The sequence below is a fragment of the Gossypium hirsutum genome, chromosome D01 (genome assembly GCF_007990345.1).
Source record: "Gossypium hirsutum isolate 1008001.06 chromosome D01, Gossypium_hirsutum_v2.1, whole genome shotgun sequence".
In the NCBI taxonomy this organism is placed as follows: domain Eukaryota; kingdom Viridiplantae; phylum Streptophyta; class Magnoliopsida; order Malvales; family Malvaceae; genus Gossypium; species Gossypium hirsutum.
In genome coordinates, this window is record NC_053437.1 from 26,403,973 (window position 1) to 26,425,764 (window position 21,792).

Consider the following 21,792-nt stretch of genomic DNA (forward strand, 5'->3'; position numbering starts at 1 on the left):
TAAAATATAAACTTTAAATGAGTACTAAAGGTTGTATATAAATTCGGCCTTGGGAGAAATGTTAGTATAAAAATGCTTGAAAGTTAAATAGGTGATTGCTTTAATGACCAAATGTGCCAAAGAATAATGCATGATCTAGTTGACCAATATGTGTTAAGGGAACATGAATAAATATATTTCGATGAGCTATACATTCGGTTATAGTATGAAATGCGATGTTAATACATAGTTGCTAGTATGAATATGTGTGCTGGCCGAATTTGAACTTGAATAATGATTTGAGCACGATGTATTGTATTGAGAATAGGCTTAAGTGAAATTGTGATGAAATTGATTGGTGATATACATGGTTAAATAATATGTAATGCATTAGTTAGTAAAATGTATGCCATTTATGTGTGGTATTAAGTATATAATCGGCCTAAACATAGACATGCATATTCGGCCATAGGAAGAAGATTGGTGTTGCATGTATTCGGTTAGAGGCAAGCATATTGATGCTTTTGTCTTGGCTTAGAAAATTCGGCCAAGGGGGAATATTAGCTAAAATGTTGAGTTTGATTCATGATTCCATATATATATGTGACTCTAATGCCTAAAGTATATATGGGCTAAGTACCTTGAGGTTTTCTTTTGATGTTCGAATGAATTGTATTAAATTGCTTGATGTGGTTAAAAATGCATATGACCATTGTGTAGTTGAGCTAGAAGGTGCCCATATGACCAATCAAACTCCTTGTCATATTCGGCCATAAGCTAGCATAATGAGACTTTAATAAGTTAAATTTGTTTGAATTAGCTCAAGAGCTTAGAGGACCACAGTTGGATAAGGGAAAGGAAAAAGTGATCGAATAGCCGCCGAAATTGTTCGACCACATCCGAGGTAAGTTTTAAGTGATTAAACGTTGAGTAAATTCAATTATAATAGGACATGATGAGTTGATTTAATAAGATATGATGTGGCCATGATATGTTCTAAGCTCAAATAGTAAGTTCTTAAGTGTTTGAGCTTGGGAATTCAAGGGTAATTTGAAATAGTCTGCTTAGGACAGCAGCAGTAACGTGACTTTAGAAAATCACCATAAATTTATGGATTTGAATTAGAGGCTGAATGAGACATGAAATTAAAGCTTAATGAGTCTAGTTTCTTATAAAAGAAACCGTGTAAGCAAAGGAATTTCCGATAATGAGATACTTAAAGTTGTGTGAGACAGCGCAGAATGACACTGTAATCCTCTGTTCTGTTTTTAGAAAATCATTATAAATTGTACAAAAATGGTTATAAGATAAAATTTATATGCTTAGACTCCTTAATGAGTCTAGTTTCAAATGAAATCAAATACAACACATTTTGAATTCAGTAAAATGAGAAATTTGATTCGTAGTGAAGAGTGGTCAGATTATTCAAACAGTGAAACAGGGGAAACTTTAAGAAAAATCTGGTATTGATTGGCCGAACCTAAAATTCTGGAAATTTTATGGATGGAAGATATACGAGTCTATATTCAGGAAAATTAACGGAAAGTGATTTGGAGTTTTGTAGCTCCAGTTATAAATAATTTAGCGACTATTGCTCAGGAAAAACAGCTTGTGCTGAATTTGAGATTATGTTGTGAACCTTGATAAACTTGTTTTAGTTGCTCATAAGCTATTTGTTAGGATCGTCCCTATTAAGCAACGAACAAGTAAAATTAGTAGAAGAAATTGAGAAGATGAACACACAAATTTAACGTGGAAAAACCCCTCAAAAGAGGATAAAAAACCACGGGCAAAGATAATTTTACTATAATGGCAAAAGAATGAAGAGTACAAAAGATGGAGATAAAAACTAAACCCCGAAAACCCGAAAAACAAAGAACCCTCAAACGTAAACACAAAATTCTCTGAATGTGTTATGAGTTCTAATCTAATGGGTGTCTCTTTATTCTAAGATTGTAAAGGAGCCTATTTATAGGCTAAATTAGTAAGTCAAATAAACTATACTAATAAATGCTAAATATATTATACTAATAAATACTAAATCTTCTAGAAAGAAAATATATTTTTGTTTAACTTGACTTGCAAGCAATCTCTTAGAATTTGGGTCACACAATTCTAACAATCTCCACCTTGACACGAATTCTTTCAATGCCATCTTTGCCAAAACCCGCCACGGGCCTATCTTGAATTATGCAGGGAATTAACTGAGTCGAATCTATGCTTAGAAGGTGGAAGACTTCTAGCCTTCGACTTGTGCACTGCCAAATCAAAACTAACCCGGGTCTGATTTTCACGAATACAGTGCCCTAACTTTTCAAAACCTGCATCCAAAAGAGAACCTCTCTTCAACGAAACGGTCATACCTTTTTCCCTCCTATGACCAAGTTGCCTCCGTTTCAAATGAGTTGACTTTGACTCCGTAACGGACGAGGGACGTCCGATTTCACCGGTCACTGTAGAACCTTCCAGAATATAAAGACTGCCGGTTCTTTTACCTTTTAACAAAACGAGAGCTCCACGAGACACTTTAATGTCGCTCGACTCGATGTTGATTCTGCATCCTTTCAAGTCTAAAATACTCAAGGAGATGAGATTCTTTCGTAAATCAGGTACATACCTGACATCTGAGAGTGTCCTAATCGTCCCATCGTGTATCCTAATTTTAACAGTACCAATACCGATTATTTTACTAGATGAATCGTTTCCCATATGCACAACTCCACCTTCAACTGAATTGTATGTGGAGAACCATTCTCTATTGGGACACATGTGGAAAGAACATCCTGAATCTAGGATCCACTCAGACGTAAGCTTGGAGTTATCGCTCGTTGACACTAACAAGAAATCATCACCGCCTTCATCGATCAAATTAGCACCAACTACATCTTCCTCGTTACTCTCAGCAGCTCTTTTATTTCGCAGTTTATAACAATCTGCTTTGACGTGACCTAACTTTTTGCAATAGCGACACCTTTTGTCTCGTTTCTTTGATGCTACCAAAACGGAAGCTTGTCTATCTGCTTTGCTATTCAAATCAAACTCATTGTCGAGTTTGTCTCTACTCAACAAATGACCCTTCACATCTTCGAACGAGAGTTTGTCTCTGCCATAAATCAGGGTCTCCCTGAAAGACTTGTATGAAGAGGGTAAAGAGCACAATAATAGCATAGCTTGATCTTCATCGTCAATATGAACCTCAACGTTCTTTAAATCATTTAAAAGAGTAATGATGTGATCTTTAAGAAGCTCACCTTCGTTCATGCGAAACGTAAATAGACGTTGTTTCAACACTAAACGGTTAGCCAGAGACTTAGTCGCATAAAGAGTTTCTAACCTTTTCCACAAGGCGAATGAGGTCTTCTCCATCAATACCTCCTGCAATACTGTATTCGTGAGGCACAACTGGATTGCAGACAAGGCCTTTTCATCAAGCTCTTCCCATTCTGTTTGATTTAGATTCTCAGGCTTTTTCCCTGTAACAACCTTTTTCAAGCCATTTTGAACTAGAATTGCCATCATCCGAACTTGCCACAGATTGAAATTTGTCTGACCATCGAACTTCTCAATTTCAAACCTTGTTGCTGCCATTTTTGACCGGGCTGATCTATGAAAGTTAAACTAGCTCTGATACCACTTGTTAGGATCGTCCCTATTAAGCAACGAACAAGTAAAAATAGTAGAAGAAATTGAGAAGATGAACACACAAATTTAACGTGGAAAAACCCCTCAAAAGAGGATAAAAAACCACGGGCAAAGATAATTTTACTATAATGGCAAAAGAATGAAGAGTACAAAAGATGGAGATAAAAACTAAACCCCGAAAACCCGAAAAACAAAGAACCCTCGAACGTAAACACAAAATTCTCTGAATGTGTTATGAGTTCTAATCTAATGGGTGTCTCTTTATTCTAAGATTGTAAAGGAGCCTATTTATAGGCTAAATTAGTAAGTCAAATAAACTATACTAATAAATGCTAAATATATTATACTAATAAATACTAAATCTTCTAGAAAGAAAATATATTTTTGTTTAACTTGACCTGCAAGCAATCTCTTAGAATTTGGGTCACACAATTCTAACACTATTGATTAAACCCATACTTGAATTCTAAATCGTGATATTGTAAGTTTATGAGTATTCGAATATGAAATGATAGTGAGGCCTAATGGCCGATGTGATGAATGTGAAAGTGTATATATATGTGATAAGGCCTAATGGCCGATGTGATGAATGTGAAAGTGTATATGTGTGATAAGGCCTAATAGCCGATGTGATGAATGTGAAAGTGTATATATGTGATAAGGCCTAATAGCCGATGTGATGAATGTGAAAGTGTATATATGTGATAAGGCGTAATAGCCGATGTGATGAATGTGAAAGTGATATATGTGATAAGGCCTAATAGCCGATGTGATGAATGTGAAAGTGTATATATGTAATAAGGCCTAATGGCCGATGTGATGAATGTGAAAGTGTATATATGTGATAAGGCCTAATGGCCGATGTGATGAATGTGAAAGTGTATATATGTGACAGGGCCGAGTGGCCAACGTGATGGATGTGAAAGTGCATAAATGTGATAAGTCCCGAAGGGCATTTGTGTCAGTACTATATCCGGGTTAAAACACCGCAGGCTTTATGCGAGAATATTATCACTGATTAATGTCCGTAAGCTTCGTGCTCGTACTATATCCGAGCTCTAAAGACCCGATGACTACGTGTGGGAATTTTGTCCGGGTAAGACCCGATAACTTCGTGTGGAGATTATGTCCGGGTAAGACTTCGTAATAAGAATTGCCTATAAATATATTCAATGCGAAAGGTTAAACATGTATGTACTCCAAGTTTATATGTGAGCTTGATTTGCACTAAATCATAAGGTAATTATGTGATGCATACGAGAGCAATCTATGAGACTATTCCTATGATTATGTGACATCGGATCAGTGTGAGAGGTGATGTGAAATCATACGATATATCTATGTCACATGAGCTCACTTTTATGTGAAAGTTTATCTGCCTATTGTATATGATGAGATGTGCATATTCGGTAAAGGGATGGTATGCCCGAAGGAAGAGTGAAATAAAAATACGAACAACTATGTTATAATTTGATTGTTATCTGTTGACACTGCTTAAAACTTACTAAGCATTGTAATGCTTACTCCGTTTACTCTGTTTCCTCTGTTTTATAGATCTCATTGCGAAGCTACAGGCTCGGGGATCGTCAGCAACTAGTCACACTATCACTATCCACTGTTTGGTACTGCTATGTTTTGGATTATCTTATGGCATGTATAAAATAGACTAGTGGCGGAAGAATATTTTGGTTAATGTATATAGCCATGCGAAAATGGCTTATATATGTTTGAGCATAATGTTATAATCATTTGGTATGGAATGGTTAATCACTATCATAATTTGTGCTATTTATGCTAAAAGGGCTAGTTGAATCATGGAAACTATGAAATAGGTAAAGTCTACCTTAAAGGCAGATGCTGGCAGCAGCAGTGATGTAGATTTGGAAAATCACTAAAAATAGTAGGATTGGAATTAAATAATTAATAAATTATGTAAACGAACCTTGATGAATCTATTTTCATAGGAAAGTAACGAAATGATCATATGGACAGTATGTTAAGAGATATTCAGGTTCTCGTGAGACAGGGCCAGAACGGTTTCTGGATTCCCTGTTCCGACTTTGGAAATTCATTATAAATTAACCAGAGATAATTAGGAGTCATGCCATATATGTATAGATTCCTCCCTGAGTCTAGTTTCTATAGAAACAAACGTCATCAGTATTGAAGCTCTGTGCAGGGAGATATCCAAGTCGTAATGCGCAAAGGTCAGTGTAGTCGATCCCTGTAACATGGGAGACTTTGACTAATAAACCGTACTAATTGGCCCGACAAAAAATTCTAGAAAACAATATGTAGATGGGCATATGAGTCTAGTTTCAGGGAAAAATTACGAAACTGATTTTCAAGTTGTGAAACTCAAGATATGATTTTTAAGGTGACAGTGTCGCAGTTAGCCAACTGCCTGGAAAATTTTAAAATGGACTGCGATAGTAAGCGAATTTAGTCTGTGAACCCCTCGTGTCCGACTCCGGCAACGGTCTCAGGTACGGGGTGTTACAGATTTCATTTGTCACTATCAATCTAAATTACATAATTTCTTTACTTAGTAACTTGATCCGTAGAAATCCCTAAATTATGCTAATATCTTTTTCGAGAGTAAGAGCAACTGACTCTAGGTTGATTAATTGAAATTTCTTTCTAATTAAAACCCCTATTATCGCATTAACTCGATCTATGGATTCCCCTATTAGATTTGACTCTAATCCGATAGATTTATGTTGTCATATTTCTAGGATCGCATGCAACTCCACTCAATTATGCAAGATCTACTCTTAAACTGGATTTATTCCACCTCTGATTTAAGCACATCAAACACGAATCAATAATCTAGAAATATCAAACCAAGAATTAAACACATATAATTGAGAACAAGACCTAAGTATTTATTGCGTAAAATAAAAATCAAACAACAGAATCCATCATAGGTTTTAGTTTAGGTCGTGTGACCTATTAGAAAATTTTAAAAATTTGCTCTAGTGTTCACATGGCTTGTAACACGCCCGTGTGTCCAGGTCGTGTGTAACACATGGTCGTGTGAAATCATCCAGACTATGTGTTGTTGTCGTTCACTTCTCCCTCGCTCGTGTACATGGGCGTATTGGTCACATGGCCGTTTCTCTAGGTCATGTGGGTCAAAAAAAATAATTTTGAAAAATTAGCTCTAGTGTTCACACGACCTATGACACGCCCATGTGTAAAGTCCGCGTGTCACACACGGTCGTGTGGATCACATCAAACCATATAGACCACTTTATTTAAAAATTTTAACTTTTTTTAAATTTTTTTCAATTTTATAAGTAATAATAATAAAAAATAAGTGTACTAAGCACACAAATTAAGTAAAATAAAATAAAATAAACACTCTCGGGTTGCCTTCTGAGAAGCCCCTATTTAGAGTCTAAGCTCAACTTCCCCTTTCAAGCTAACAGTTAAGGCAGATCTTAGAGTCGAAGCTTCTTTCTCTCATTATCAATATCACCACCAAAATAAAGTTTGAGTAGATGAACGTTTACCTTAAATGTGTCATATTTAGGATGTGTTACCTCATTGGTTCCGTATCAGAATACGTTCTGTACCACTAATGGGTTCCACCCTCTTAACTTAATATCTGTAGGGAATATTCCTGGATTTGACTTGTTTAGTAACACTTTGTCTCCAACTTTGAATTGATTTGTCCTCTTTAAATGCACATCATGACATTGCTTTGTTACTTCCTTGTACTTTCTTGGTTTCTCATAAAATTTTGCTCACCACTCATCTAGTTCATCGAGTTGTAACATTCTCTATTCACTTGTCCCTTGATTTCTATCACTTTGAACAAGATTCAGTTCTAACACGTCTTCGTGAGTGATTTCCTGCCAAGAATGCTGAGTCGCATGATTACTAACATTAACAAAATAACGAGTATCATCTTGTACACTAGAATCTACCACAAACTCACGAGCTTGAAGAGTAACCTCTTCATCACCTACCTTCAACACAAGTTCACCACTACCTACTTCAATAACTATTCTAGCAGTGGCTAAAAAGGGTCGACTTAAGATCATGGGTATTTTAATATCCTCATCCATGTCCAATATAACAAAATCAATAGGGAATACAAATTTATCGAATTTAAAAAGTACATCCTTAATAATACTTCTAGGATACTTAATTGATCTGCCAGCTAATTGAATACTCATTCTAGTGGGTTTTGGTTCCCCGAGACCAAGTTGTTTGAACAATTTATACGACATTAGATATACTAGTCCCCAAATCACCCAAATCTTTTTCAACATTTAAGCTACAAATAAAATACGGAATAGTAAATCTCCTTAGACCTTTAAGCTTAGTGGGTAGTTTGCTTTGGAGAATGGCCGAGCAATCTTTATTGAGCTCCACTGTTGACAAGTCGTCTAACTTCCTTTTATTTGTTAACATCTTCTTTAAAATTTTTGTATACTTTGGCATCTGCGAGGGCTTCAAAAAAAGATAAGTTAATATGTAATTTTTCAAAAGTTTAAGAAATTTATCATATTGTTCGTTCATGCGGTCTTTCTTCACTGTTGCCAGATATGGAATTCTTGGTTTTGTATTCTCTAACCACTAACTTATGCTCTTTCTTGTTTTCCTCAAACCTATTATTTTTTTCAATAGCTTCTAGATTCAACTTCTTTTTAGGCTCGACTAACCCTTCCATGCTTTGAATAGTGATTGTGTGGACTTGCTCCTTTGAGTTAGTTTTAGTGTTACTAGGTAAGCTACCTTGTTCTCTTTCTGAAACTAGTTTAGCGAGTTGTCCAATATGATTTTGAAGCCCTTGAATCGATGATTGCTGTCTTAGTGTCCTAAAATCTAGTTTTGGACACCGAAATAAATTTAGTTAACATCTCCTCAAGGTTTGGTTTCTTTTCTTACTAATAAGGTTGCTGAAAAACCAGAGGGGGTTGTGACCTTTAATTTCCTTGACCACCTCAAGAAAAATTTGGATGGTTCCTCCATCTTAGATTATAATTATTGCTATAAGGGTTGTTCTGAGGTCTAAAATTGTTACCCATAAAGTTAATTTGCTCATGATCCATGTTAGAACCAAAGGGTAAACATTTCGGGTTGATCATCCCCTCTCCAGTTGCATTGCATTGCATTACCGAATTCCCAGGTTTATTGTAACTCAAACTATCAATCTTTTTACTTAGTACTTTAGCCTAACTCACCAACATAACAATTGCATCCAAATTAAAAACACTGGCTACCTTGATCGATTTTATTCTCATGACTTACCACTGATAATTATACATTGCCATCTCTTCAATAAATTCTTGGGCTACCTCAAGTGTTTTATTATTCAATGTTCCGCCAACTACAGCATCAATCATCTATCTAGTCGAGGGATTCAAACCATCGTAAAATATTTGAACATGCAACCACAAAGGTAACCCATGATGAGGGCATCTTATCAAAAGATCCTTAAATCTCTCTCATGCATCATATAGTGTCTCAAACTCAATTTGGGAAAATGAAGACATGTCGTTCCTCAACTTAGTTGTTTCACCTGGTGGAAAATATTTCAATAAAAACTTCTCAATCATCTGATCTCAAGTGTGATAGAACCTCGTGGAAATGAATTCAACCACTATTTTGTCTTGCTCCTCAAAGAAAATTGGAACAATCGTAAGCATATGTCATCATCAGTAACACCATTGATCTTGAAATTGTCACAAATCTTTAGAAAGTTAGTCAAATGAGCATTCAGATCTTACCAAAAATAATTGTGCTTTGAGTGTGGGCTCGAACAATTACGAATCAAACACAACCAAAAATAATTTTCTTACTTTCAGTAGGAAAATAAATCTCTCTCTTATAAAAACCGATAGAATTGTTCTTCTTGAAAAATAAAATTTATACTTCGAAATAAATTCTCACTATTTTCGAGAAGAATAACAATATTTCAAAAGTTGTGTATCTTATTGTATTTTTAGCTTTACCGGTACCATCTATTTATAGGGAGAGGAAGTGAAACCCCAGATGAATTACTAGAATGTATTTAATGCTTATTTAATAGAAAAATCTATCTCCTAGTTGAACTAGGATAGATGGGTGACTAATTGGGTGTGCCTACCCTCATATGTGTTATGATGGGGATTCAAGGCGTCTCTTGTATTGGGTCCAATTATATGTGCATTTTGGACTTTTAACCCAACACTTTATAATTTAATCCAACCTAGTACATGTTTTTTCTATTCTCTCAAAATAGACATTATTTATTAAACTAATTTAAATAAATAAAATTTCCCAATTAAATAATTTTCTCAACCATATTCTAATTCCATTAAAATCATGGAAATTTTACCGTAAAAGAGTTTATGAGAAAATATATTTAATTTATACATTCAACGGATTCACAAATACTTATTAATTTAATTCTGTAACGCCCCAGAATTTTTATTTTTTTCTTGCGAAGGTGTGATACAATTGTGTATCTACTTCAGTGGTTAAGTGTTCTGGGTGTGTGAGAGGTCCCAAGTTCAAGCCAAGACTTGGGCAAATTTTGGTATTTTTATGAATAAGCCGTATCTTTGGTCAGTAGGCTTTTAAATAAAAGTTGGCAAATAATTAACAGAATGGGTCTGCTGGTCTGGTGGATAAGTGGAGTGTTGGTGTGAAGGAGGTGTTGTGTTCAATTTTCTGTGATGGCGTGGAGACAGTATTTTTGCTCCAATTTCAACTAAGAGTTGTGTTAGGGAAAAATTCTGAGTAATTGTGTTTTAGTGGGTTAATAGGGAGTGATTTTAGGAGATAATAGGGGAGAGGTTATCAGAAAATAATCTGATTATCTTTTTGTTGCAAAAAAGTTGAGTTTTGGTTTTCTCTCTAATTACCCTCGTCTATTGATTCTTTCCCCTAGTTGTTGCCGAAATTTCCATTATTTTCCCCCTTTCGTTTCTTTCTTTATTTTCCAATTGATTTGGTTGTTCATCGTTGGTTGCGTCTATTCAGTAAGTAACGGTTTTGTCTATTGTTAATCATTCTTGGTTAATCTCTGAAAGGGGGATTCCTTTTTCGTGTTTAGAAGTTAATTAAGGGGCTGGTGGTTTTGAATCGACGATGTGATTGCGCGAAGTCGTAGTTACTCAAGCGAGGTTCTGGAGGCTTAGGACTGCTTACGCATCAGAAACGATACCAGGTATGTACCCGAAATGAAGAAAATGGGATTTGGTGAAAAGCTAAAATTGTTTGCCGTCGATAAATAAGAGAAATAAGAGAAAATGATGTGAAAATTTGTAGAGAAAGGAAATAAGGGTGTTATAAACTTGGAAATCAACATTCTGCACTAAAATAGTTTTGGACAACAACAGTAGTCTAACTTTGAAAAATCATCAAAAATAGTGGAAATTGAGTTAGAGGTTGAATAAAATATGAAATTAAAGTTTACTGAGCCTAGTTTTTCATGGAAGAAACAGTGTAAACAATTAAATTGTAAGTTATGAGGTATAATGAATTTTGTGAGACAAGGTCAAAATGGGTTCGGGATCACCTGTTTTGACTTTGGAAAAATTATCAAAAATTGTAAAAAAAATAATTAGGGGCTTAAATTTATATTTTTGAATCCTTAACGAGTTTATTTTCAAGAAAAACAAACAAAAACATCATCCAAATTCCGTACTAATAGAAAAATAATTTTTAGTAAGGAAAGGTTAAAGCTGTCAAACAGCAAAATCGGGATAGATTTGAAGATTTTACTGTACTTATTTGATAAACTATAAAATCTGAAAAATTTTATGGTAGAAAGATATTTGAGTCTAGTTTCAAAAACATCAAGCGGATCTTAATTTAGAACTCTGTAGCTCAAGATATAAATAATTTAGGGACAATGACTCAAGTAGATAGTTTTGAATGAACATATAAGTAAATAGTGAAAACATATGTGAATATTTAGCTAGCATGGGTTACATTAAAAATGGATCACACGGCCAATGTCAATTTGGGCTGAGTGGGCCACACGGGCACACACGGGCGCGTAGACCCATTTTTACCGGAATGTTTCTAAGGTTGCACGGGTCGCCCAAGTCGACTGTGAACCTACTATAAGGTCGGTAAGCGCTACTAAAACCCCTAAATGTGTGAAATTGACTGAATGATATTTATACTGAGCATGTTAATATTTGAACCGAATATATGTACTGAAATTGCATAATAGCATATCATCCATTGTATGTTGCATTGCATTGGGTTGGGGGTTGTTATTCAGAGGAAGTGTACTGAAAGGCTTTTAAACCTAATTTACTAGCAGCTCAGCTGCAAACTACTATTTTGTACTGCATTCGATACTACTTGGAGTGTAGGGATGGGTGGGTTGATTATATCCCCACATGGAGTGTACGGTTGGATGGAGATGGTGTGTAGAGGCTGGATAGGTAGGATTTTTCTACTGCATAACTGTTACTGCTACTAATACTGTGATGGGATAAAGCCCTACTGCATTTTTGACACTGTATTGAGATGGGCTAAGGCTCAAACTGTCACTGATACTGAAAAGGGCTTAGGCCCAAGACTGTTCAACTATGCACTATGAATAATGATTGTTTGTTTGTTTCTGCATGATTACACACTGAGTTTATGTAAACTCACCCTTTTTGTTTAATGTGCACAGGTAATCCCCAGACTTAGACGGATCGATGAGACGGAGGACTCAATGGTGACCACAGAAATTTTTGGACTTCATGGTTTTCAATTTACGTTTTATGATTTAATTATTATTGATTATTTGGGTTGTAATTTAAGGACTTTCTGGGGCTTTGGTTTTAAAATTTAGGTTTTTATTTATTTATTTTACTTTATGGATTTATACCTGCTGGTCGTAGGAAATTCGGTTTTCAAAAAGATAAAGTAGTTTCTAAACGCATGATCACTTAGGCTATTTTATTAAAGCTTCCGCAACGAGGGATGTTTCAAAACAAATGTTTTAAATGAATAAAGACGATTTCCTAAGTTCTAACAAAGGTTTACTAAAGATAATAACATGGAATGTTTTCAACGTAACAACGAGGTTTCAAAAACACTATCGTGTGACATTGCCAGATATGACCATAACGTCTAGGCTGAGTTTGGGGGGTTACAAATTCCATTTTCAAACTTCAATTAATTAAATAATAATTTGAAAAACTTAAATTAATTATCAATTCATTTCCATATTTGAAGAGAAACCACATTCATTTTTTAATGTAACTCATTTCTCTAACTTTATCATTTCTATCCATTTATGTTCATTTGATTCAACATTCAATTCATTTTTGGTTTCAAAGAGCTAGCGAAGGGACCGATTGAACATATGTAATTAGGGCTCAAATTATTTATAATTAAATTCCAGCTTTTCGCCTGTTAATTATAAATTCATTTAGTTATGAAATCATTCTACTATAGTATCATGATTGAGCTTGATGGAAAAAATTAGGTTTGAAAAAGGTTTTCTTGCACAACGAAAAATAAAAATTTTGAAAACAGACCCGGTTAAATCATTCTACCTAGACCAAAAAGTACTTGTGTTTTCGGATAGATGGATCCTTTTTATTCCCGACTTTCAACTAAATAATCTTCTCCACTATTCTCGTACCATGAATTGCCTCGAGTGTGGGTTCGGTCAAATCGAATCAAACACAAAAACTAGAAATAGTTTTTTTCTTTTGGGGTGAGAATGAAAATTCTCTTCTCAAATAGAAACTGGTAGATTTGTGATTTCGAAAAATATATTTAATTCTTATAGAATAAAAGTCTCTCTATTTTCAGGCCGAATAATGATATCTTAAAGTTGTGTAAATAGCTCTACTGGTGCAATCTATTTATAGGGAGAGAAAGTAAAACCTTTGTTAAATTAGAGAAGTTTATTTCAAATAGAAAAACACTCTCTACTTATAATAGGATTAGGGTGGACGGTACACCCTTAGTATTCCAACTTGGGCTATCGCCCTTTCATATTCCATGAGGGGATTTTGGGACTTTCTTACATTGGGTTCAATTACAAGTATTTCTAGGATTTTTTAATCTAGTACTTTGTAATTTGATCCAACCTAATTCTATTCTTCTATTTCCAAAATAAACTTCAATAGTTATATTTAATTAAATAATTTTCTTATCCCAATTTTACCCTGGTAAAATTATGACAACTTTACCCTTGATAAAATTTTCGAGAAAATATATTTAATATTTCACCATTCAACTTGTTCATTATGATCGTATGATTTATTTTCATTTTTTGGCTTTAAAATAGCTAAAAAAACATAAACTCAATCTTCCGATCATTTTTGAGAATTCCATATTCATTTCTAAATGAATTCATTTCTCATTTCTCATTTCTCATTTTCATTTTCATTTTCATTTCTATTTTTATTTCAATTTTGAGAAAACCACATTCATTATCAAATGATGTCATTTTCTCCATTTTCATTTCCATTTTTTTCATTTTGATTCAACACACAATTCATTTCTAGTTTTAATGAGCTAGTGGATTGGACATATGCAATTACAACTCAAATGATTTATAGTTAAGATCTAGCTTCTTGCCTATTAATTATAAACTCATTTAGTCAAGAAGTCATTCCACTATAGTATCGTGACTGAGCTCTTTCTAACGACATACCATTACGAAAGCAACTCGATTAGTGCTCGTCAATGACCTTGTCATAAATGTGTTACCCTCATAAGATATCCTTAATATCTTTGGGATAATATTAATTCTCCCAATATGTTCATATTTTATCTCATGGTAACCATTACATATTCCTTCTTGAAAAGTCAATTACTATCAAATAGTAATAAAGTCATTCATCACAAAGACGAACGACTGGTGACCACGTTTACTTTTCATCAACCATGTAATGCCAATGATAGGATATCATTTATCCATGTCTCGAGCTATGAATTCCACTATTTTTAATAATGCTACATACTATAGAAGTTGTACACTCAATGCACTAGTTTTCGGTTACTTATCTATTTGAACTCAAGTTTTTACTTACATCAAAGTGTACGAGTCATGCTTACATAGTTCGTCATCCACTCAGGATTTAAGTATGCCACACTATGAATGTCACAAGTGAATAAATCCATAAATAGATTCAAGATCTATTCTTCTTAGGTCATGTCTGATGTACTGTCAGTTATATCTATGTCTCTATCTTTTGGGATTCATTTGCTTCGATACCTAAGACAAAGCATCTCCATAATTAGATTTGATAGATGACATATTAGTCTTTCAATCAGTTTGCTTGTTTCCAATTAGACTAAGGACATGTTTAGGTTCCTCTACTACTACAAGTTATCTTTTCGTATTAAGATTCGACCATGTAATACCACTTAGTATTAGTTTAAGCATTAGACAACTAATGAGAAACATTTGCTTTCATTTGCTTTGCGTGAAAAAACCATACGAGGACAATCATACAAATTATATTAATGTAATCAATGAATTTTTTTTTATTATTCAATATGTTCAAAAAAGCTACAAGTTTACCAATGAATATACTACACTTAGGGCACTAGATCCAACATGAGCTCTCCCGAATTACACACCATTATGAAAGTTACTTGACCAGTGCTCGTCCAATGGCCTTTTCATAAGTGTGTTACTCTCATAGGATATCTTTAATATCTTTGGGATAAATTCGTTCTCCCGATATAATCCTATTTTATCTCATGGTAACCATTACATCTTCCTTCATGAAAATTCAATTACTATATATAGTAGTTAAGTCATTCATCACAAAGATAAACGATTTGTGGCCACGTTTACTTTTCATCTATCATGCAATGCCAATGAAAGGATATCATTTACCCATGTCTTAGGCTATTAGTTCCTCTATTGTGAATGGTGTTACATACTGTAGAAGTCATGTATCCAACGTATCAGCTTTCAGTTTCTTATCTATTCAAACTCAGACTTTTACTTACATTAAAGTATACATAGTCCATCATCCACTCAGGATTAAGGTATGCCACATTATGAATGCCACAAGTGAATAATCCATAAAAAAATTTAGGATCTATTTTTCTTGGGTCCAGTCCAATGTACTGTCATTCCAATCAGTCACATCTATGTCTCTATCTTCTGAGAGTCATCCGCTTTGATGCCTAAGGCAAAACATATCCCCAATTGGATTTGATAGACGACATATTAGTCTTTCAATCAGTTTGCTCATTTTCGATTAGACTAAAGACATGTTTAGATTCGTCTACTAATATAAGATGCCTTTTTGTATTACGATCCAACCATGTAATACCGCTTAGTATTAGTTAAACATTAGACAACCACTAAGATAATATTTGCTTCTATTTTACTTTACATGCAAAAAACACATAAGGACATTATACAAAGAATATTAGTGTAATTCATGAATCATTTTATTAACCAATTTGTTCGAAAAAACTACAAGTGTACAAATGAATATACTACACTTAAGGCACCGAACCAACAACTCTCTATTGTGACAATTCAATTGCAACCAGTATATCGAAGATTCTTGTCTTACATTCAAGGACAAACACATTGACAAGAATCACTATTTCAAAGGTGAGCTTGTGGAGAATGGAACAGTAGAATTACACCATGTCAAAATTAAAAATCAACTTGCTAATTTCTTTTCTAAAGCCCTAAATGCAACAAGGTTTGAAGGCTTGAGAAACTCAGTTGGTTGTTTCGAGTTTGAAAACTAGGCTTCTGAGGTGGAAAGCATCTGAATATTGATTATTGATGTTGTTTCAATTCTTGATTGTTGAAGATATCACGGTTGGAGTGTAGGAGTTTGCAATCGTTTATTGTTGGGAAAGAATATCATTAATGATATTATTGCTTATTTTCAGAGGGTAATATTTATTATGGACAAGGGTTTTCTTATCAAATGATCATTATCTAAATATTTGGGAGAGTTAGAAACCCTCAAAACCTCTTTATAGATTCTTGCGTTATCTCTTTTTAAAGTTTATCCTCTTCCTCTCTAGTTTGTTTTTTATTCTTTATACCTGGTACTTGAGTTTGCTTGATCATCCATGGCATGCATAAAGCTCAGTATTTTAGAAGATGAAAATCCCTTTCAATCTATCAAAAAGTTTAGGAACAATCAAAATATGTTGAAGCATTAGTGTCCCAACTTGTTCGCACTAAGGGTGGCATTGACTAGGGTCAGATACCAGGTAGAGCATCCCGTATGCTTGATGAAGGTGCTCATGTAACACCCCCACTTTTTTTTATAATAAAAAGAGAGAGAAGAAGAATATTTATAGTAGAAGTCCATGAATAAGTAACCTATAAATAAATAGTAGTATAAGAAATTATGATCGTTTTTAGAGAAAACTGTCAAACATGAAAACACAGAGGATTATTAGTAGGAGTATGTGGTTAAGTTAAAAATTCGGTATTGAGTTTAGGGATTAAATTAAATAAGTTAGAAAAGTATAGAGACTAAAGTGCAATTATCCTATTTTATTTTGATGGAAAGGACTTAATGGCAATTTTACCATTTCTTAAAAAAAATCAAAAGTTCCATGATGGCTTTAAATGATTTTGAATAATTAAAGCTTGTTTTACATATATATAACAATAGTTTTAAATTTTATCAAGTATTTTGAAAGTCGCCATTAAAGGACATTGATGGAAGCTTAGAAAACTTAAGTGAAATATATATATTTTTGGATAGGAAATGATTAGAAAATGAGTTCTAGCTTGTTAGAAGTGTGAAAAAGAAATAAAAATGGATGAAACATTTATTTGATATATTTGGCCATGTTAAAGGGGAAGTAGAGAACATTGGCCACTTTGTGTAATATTGGCGCTAAATGATAGCCTGCGAAGCAGTGAGTACTCTGGTAAAGATGGAATTGAAAACGGTTAATCGGGTTGAAAGATATGCGAATTTCGGACTAGAAAATTTAAGTTGCCAATATGAATAATCATGCGTATTTAAGTTTGTTTTTATTAGTTTTAGTTTTAGAATAGATAAATGGTGTTGTTTCGTATTGAATTGCTCCTATTGTAGCTAAAAACGAAGCGAACATCTTGAAGGAGAAAGGTGAAGAAAAGGAGTAAAGCGATTAAAACTTCGGTTTGTGCTAATATCTTATTTTCATTACATAAAGCTTTAGAACATTTAGTTTATTATGACTAGTTATATTTATTTTATTTTTATGATCTGTGGATGAGTTTGAAGGATTTAGTTAGTATTTCTAAAATTATGTTTCGAAATGAATACTATGTTTTTCATAAGATTAAATTAGCAAATTCATGGTTATGATTTGAATTTGAGTATTATGATTTTAGATGATTAAGCAAGAAAATGTTTAATATGTTTCAAATTTGAAGCCTAATTTTACATTAGGTGATATATGATTTGAACATGAAATGAAATTGAAATGAGAATGATATGAAAATGGAATTGAATTGAAACAAGTCAGGGAACTTGATTTTTACCCAATTACACTATGTTAGACTAAAACAGATATAATTGGTATGCCATATAATCTTTATATCAGAGGATTTAGAACTCCCTAATTCCCAGAGGGTCGAGGGAAGAAAGACCAAATTGGTAAGATTTTATTATTATTAGCCCCAATTCCCAGAGGGTCGTGGGCAATCCCAATTCCCAAAGGGTCGTGGACTACTCTGATAGCCATCATTGCCAAACAACTCGGGGTGGTGGATTCATGTATCTGGTTATGAGTCTAAACTTTAGTACGGGATCTAAATTTAAAGAAAAGCAAAAAACAAAACTTGAATTTATTTGAATTTCTATATTGTGAAAATTAAATTAATTACGCTATTTTGAATTTAGCTAAAAAGCTTATTTTTTTTATTCAATTTGTCAATATCAAAATATTAAAGTTTATTAATATTAAAATTTTCTTTTATTGTGATGTTATCAATGATATTTATAATCATGTTTTAGTTTATTTCTATCAATTAATATGTGTTCAATATTTATGTAATGATTTATATGATATTAGCACCACTAAGCATAAAAATTGCTCAACTTACGATTTGTCTATTTGTATGTGCCTTGGTAGTTAGATTCGCTAGATCGTTCCAGCGGCATCCGAAGAACCGAAGTTCAACTCAAACAATGTTGGTGAAGAGTTTGCTTTATAGTTGATGTAAATGGCTTGTACCTAGGCTTGTGTATATATATATATAATATTATGTTGTAAACTGAATTTAAATATTTTCATTATGTTTTCTTTGCTAATACTTTATAACTAATGTTTTGGATGAAATAGTAAAGCGTAGAAATCTAGTTTATTGGCATGTTGTGAGAAATTGAAGTATGGGCAATTGATTTGGGAGATGAATTGAATGTGATGACATTGTGAAATCTAAATTTTTTTTGTAGGGGGTTTTATGTAAAATAGACAGAAATACAGCCGAAATTTTTATAAATTAATTTTACCACTATGTTTCCTTTCAAAAAAAATGGAAATGTGAGTTGCTTCGACAACGAAATGTGACATTTTATATTCAGATTCAACAACTGGGTCGGTTATAAGATGTCACAGCTCAGGCTACAACTATGGTTGAGGATACCGATGTGATTGTTTTCGAATTAGGCGATCATGAAAAGTCAAGGGAGAGAGATTTTTAGATTTTATCTGATAACTGTTTTGGAATTTTAGTGGCGTTTAAATCAAGGGAGGATCACCGGAAATAGCTGGAATTATAGGAAGCTCGAAAGGCGGGGCTTGCGCCGGCTGAGTTTGACGAGGATGGAAAAGAAATTAACCCTTATATTCATCAGTATATATCATCAGCACCATGGTATCTTAACGCTGAAAGACCTAGTTTGAAGCATCAACGGAAGTGGAGATCCGATCCCAATTATACCAAATCTTGGTACGATAGAGGCGCGAAGATATTTCAAGCTGAAAAATATCGAAAGGGAGCCTGCGAGAAGTAAGCGAACCTCTTTTTCTGTTTTCTATTATTGTGCACCCTACTTGTTGGCGTGTCTATGAATGCCTTGTTTCGTGTTTTAATGGGTTTTTTAGATTTTAGATCGCACTTTTGGTTGATTTAATCATTTGGGGGGTAGAAAAGGGAATTAGAATTCTGGTTAATAAGATGGATTCTTGGTTAATGTGAAGCTAAAATTGTAGGTTAAAATGTCGTGCAATATGACTTAATGCTAATGTACTTCCTCTTGCTGTTTCTTTGAATTTTTCTGTTTGGCAAACAAGGATAAGGTTGTAATTCTTTTTTTTATATGTTCCGTATCTAACTATTCATTTGGAAGTGATGCAATAGATGTTTGGTTGTACTAGTAATTGCATTTCTCTCTAATGAGTGATGAGCCTATTAGTTGATATATTGAGATAAAAGTCATTTAAGCATTTTTGTAGCTAACCATATAGGGATAGATTCCAATGATAGAACTTTTTGCTGCCACATCAGACAATAGCTGGGTTATGTTAGCTAATGAAATTCATGTTTTCTTTCAAACACAAAGGCATGAATCATGGAAGATACTTATTAATTGATCGAGTTGAATGTTATGTAGCTTATGCACTCTATACTTGTTATATGGGATTTAATAGTTTTAGTTTAGATGGTGATACTAGTTTGTGTCCTTTGTGCTTTAAACTCTTATCATGCCACAATTCATAATTTTTTATTCCATTTTTATTGTTTGTTGTAGCTGTGGAGCCATGACACATGATGCAAAATCATGCATAGAGAGGCCTCGTAAAAAGCGTGCAAAATGGACGAACATGCACATTGCAACCGATGAGAAGATAGAGACTTTCGAACAGGATTATGATGGCAAGCGTGATAGATGGAATGGTTATGATGCATCTACATATGCTCGCGTCATTGAAAGGTATGAGGCAAGGGTTGAGGCTAGAAGGAAGTATCTGAAAGAACAGCAGCTGAAAAAGTTGGGAGGAGAAAAATAGTAAAAATGAGGGATAGGGAGGAGAGGTTAGTGACGAAGATGATGCTCTGAAAGGTTGATGAAGCTAAGATCGATGAGAGCAAACAAATGGACTTTGCTAAGCTTGCGAAACATGTTCGAACCACTGGCGGAGGGAGCATGGGAACTGTCAGGTACATTTATTATACCTTTCCTCAATTCTGTCTTATTTTTTATTTATTATTTTTACTTATTTTGGTTTCTAAAGAACATTTCTTCCCTGCAATATAAAACAAGTATTCTTATTTCATATTTGCCTTTTTCTTTTAGGAATTTGTGTACTTGGGAAGACACAGTGAAATATCTTTTGAATCTTGATGTCAATTCTGCTTATTATGATCCCAAAACTCGATCGATGTGTGACATCCTCTTCCTGATGCTGATCCTAATGAGTTGTATGGAGTGAGTATCGTGCAGAATTTATTCCTTTAATTGCTTTCATATCTATATGCCATAAAGTTGATTAAATAATGAATTCTGACTTGTTTATTTGTTTTATCTTGCAGGGTGATAATCAATATAGAATGAGTGGGCAAGCATTGGAGTTCAAGCAGCTCAATATTCATGCATGGGAAGCATTTGATAAAGGTCAAGATATCATATGCAGGCTGCTCCATCCCAAGCTGAACTCCTCTTCAGGAATTATAAGGTCATAAAAGAGAAGGTGAAATGAAAGACTAAGGATACCATTATGGAAAAGTATGGCAATGCAGAGCTTCTCTTGGGGCAAAGTGAGAGGCAAGTCGAATATGATCGTGCTGGCAGGATTATTGAGGGAATTGCCACGTAAGCATTAGAAATATCTAACCAAAATTCGACTGTTTGACTATCTCCCACCTGCCGGATAGTATTTCTGCAAATATCTTCCCAAACTCTTGCAAGGGAACGCCAGAGCTGTTAGCCTGCGCAATGTTGTCCGGCCGACGTTCCATAATGTGATATTTGCTTCGAAGGACTTGAACCCAGAGTGCTTTTGTATTGGTTAATAGTTCAACAATATTTTTAGAATCAGAATTGTGATCAAACCATTGATTTTTAGTTTGACCGGTTAAAAAATTAAAAAGAAAGCTCTAATATAATATTTTTTAAATAAATTTAAAATCCCATTCTTTTCTATCTTAATGCTTTTCATTCCTTGTTTCCGGTGCAACCTTTTTCAATTCTCATGCAATTTAATTTTCAAATCAATCAATTTACTTCAAATTTTCAATTTCTAACTCAATTAAAGACCATCAATTTTTAA

At 33.9% G+C, this 21,792-nt stretch overlaps 1 non-coding gene and 1 pseudogene across 1 annotated transcript; both read left to right on the top strand.

Annotated features, from left to right (window-relative positions):
• Positions 1–9,036: 9,036 nt before the first annotated feature.
• On the top strand, positions 9,037–9,143 carry LOC121214130 (small nucleolar RNA R71). Its single transcript, XR_005909717.1, has one exon. It is a non-coding gene; the product is annotated as a small nucleolar RNA R71 (small nucleolar RNA).
• Positions 9,144–18,742: 9,599 nt separating this feature from the next.
• Positions 18,743–21,588, top strand: LOC107921900 (pre-mRNA-splicing factor SLU7-A-like; annotated as a pseudogene).
• The last annotated feature ends 204 nt before the right edge of the window (positions 21,589–21,792 follow it).